The following is a 2,047-nucleotide window of genomic DNA, read 5'->3' on the forward strand; positions in this document are numbered from 1 at the left end:
GTTCTAGGCACAGCCAGGTTGATAACTGCTGATGAAAAAAAAAAAAAAAAAAAGGACACCTGCCAGTCTCCACCCCTGCAGATTCGGATGAATAAACAAGTCTTCTGTGGTCTCTGGCATCTGAATTTTGCAAAAGATCCCCAGGTGGTTCTAGGCACGGCCAGGTTGATAATTGCTGATGGAAGGCAATTTGCAACGTCTCCCGAGGTAAGAATTTCCTATTCAACAAGATTGTACCAGGAACCACTTACAAGCCAGGAGCTATGCTAAATGCTAGGGAAATAGCAGGAGATAGGAAAACCAGACTCTGCTCTTAGGAAGCTTACAGCTTGAGGGGTGGCATGGAGGACAGACAGACAAGTAAACAGTCAGTTACAACAGCAAGAAAAGCCCTCCCTATGACTGGGGGATGGGGCAGGACGGGACTCTGGGAAAGCCTTCAGGTTGGTCATCTCCGGTAGTTATTCATTTGCTGAGGGAGAAGCAGGGGCTGGAGAGGATGCTGGTGGGGCAGGTGACCTGCCAGACTCAGCTCACCTCCCCCAGCCTGGTCCAGAATCATACCACTCTGGCCCTAACCCTCAGGTCCCACTCAGTGGAACAGAAGCCCTGAAACCCACGCTCTTTAGAAGGCAGCATGAACCCCAGTTCTGTGATGCCAAGTTGCCTTCCTAGGGGCTTATCAAAACGTGCCTTTCAGCACCCAGGGGAAACTTCCCGAGCACCTTCTCCATCTCATGACATCTCCAATGATGGATGCATGTCCTGGGAACTGCCCTGCTGGCCTTTCCCCAAATATGCCTCTTTGGGGAAGGGCCACACAGCCCAGCACTGGAGGTAGGAACAGCCAGAAAAGGTTTCTTGGGAGAAAGGGTGGCTGAAATGAGACGGGAGATATGAATAGAAGGTAGCCAGCAAAAGCAGGTGTAGGGAGGTGAGGCAGTGCTACAGGTGAAGGTGACAGCCTGGGCAAAGATGAATGGAATAGGGGGTGGTTTGTTCAGGATGCTCAAGGTAGCCTGAGTTCAAGATGGGGAGGGAGAAATTGAGAAGAAGAAGAAAGAAAGAAGAAGAAAGAATGAGGGAAGGAAGAAGGGAGAAGGGAAAAGGAAGAAGGGAGAGGAAGAAGAAGAAGGAGGAGGAGGAGAAGAAAAGAGAGAGAGGGAGGGAGGGAGGAAGGAAGGAAAAAAAAAGAAAAGAAGGAAGGAGGGAGGAAGGAAGGGAAAGTAAAAAGAAAGAAAGAAAGAAAGAAAGGAGATAGAAAGAAAAAGAAAGAAAGAAAATAAAGCAAGCAAGCAAGCTCAGTAAACTTTGGGAAGGAGTGTGGACTTTATCCACTGAAGGATTTTAAGAAGTAAAGAGACAATTCACGTCTGCATTTCTGAAAGTTCATCTGGCAAACAGTGCAACAGTGTACCACGGTTCAAATAAATGGACCACATCAGAGTTACTAGGAACACACCTCTAAAACTTAATGCTGATGTCAAAAGGATTTAGGTGCCAAATCGAAGCGCCTCCCACTGCCCAAAGGTGAGATGATTTGAACATTAGTAAGAATAAGTGCAAAGGATTAAAACGTATCAAATATGTTAAAAATCCGTAAGTTCATAAGGATACTAGAAACATTACAGGTCAGTGCTACGGAACCAATTCATTGTTCTGAAAACTAAATAAAGCATTTAACAGACTTTCTCTGTGAGACCCACGTAGTAATCAAATGGTTGATGAAGGAAAGGGTCTCTTTATGAAGTCCTTTTCTTTACGGTAGTATTCTAGCAAGGAAATGAGGAAAAGTTGCTAGTGAATGTCTTCCCCCGACCACTGAGGAAACCAATATTCTGACTTCTATCAATAAAGATTAATTTTACCTGTTTGTAAACACGTCAGTGGAATCATATGATATAACCTGTTTTGTGTGTGGCTTAAGAAGCATACCAGCTAGGGGCAGTGTGAGGACCTTATATGGACCCTCATTGGAACAAACCAACTGTACAAAAAGCATCCGTGCAATCATCTGTCTTAAAAGACAGGTCTCGCTCTATTGCTC

The 2,047-nt window shown here is 45.3% G+C and overlaps 1 protein-coding gene across 1 annotated transcript in view; it reads right to left on the minus strand.

Annotated features, from left to right (window-relative positions):
• Nucleotides 1–2,047, minus strand: part of CCDC42 (coiled-coil domain containing 42) — a 25,249-nt gene that overhangs the window by 9,844 nt on the left and 13,358 nt on the right. The window lies entirely within an intron of this gene.

The sequence above is a fragment of the Colobus angolensis genome, unplaced genomic scaffold (assembly GCF_000951035.1).
Source record: "Colobus angolensis palliatus isolate OR3802 unplaced genomic scaffold, Cang.pa_1.0 Scaffold47, whole genome shotgun sequence".
NCBI classification, from domain to species: Eukaryota; Metazoa; Chordata; class Mammalia; order Primates; family Cercopithecidae; genus Colobus; species Colobus angolensis.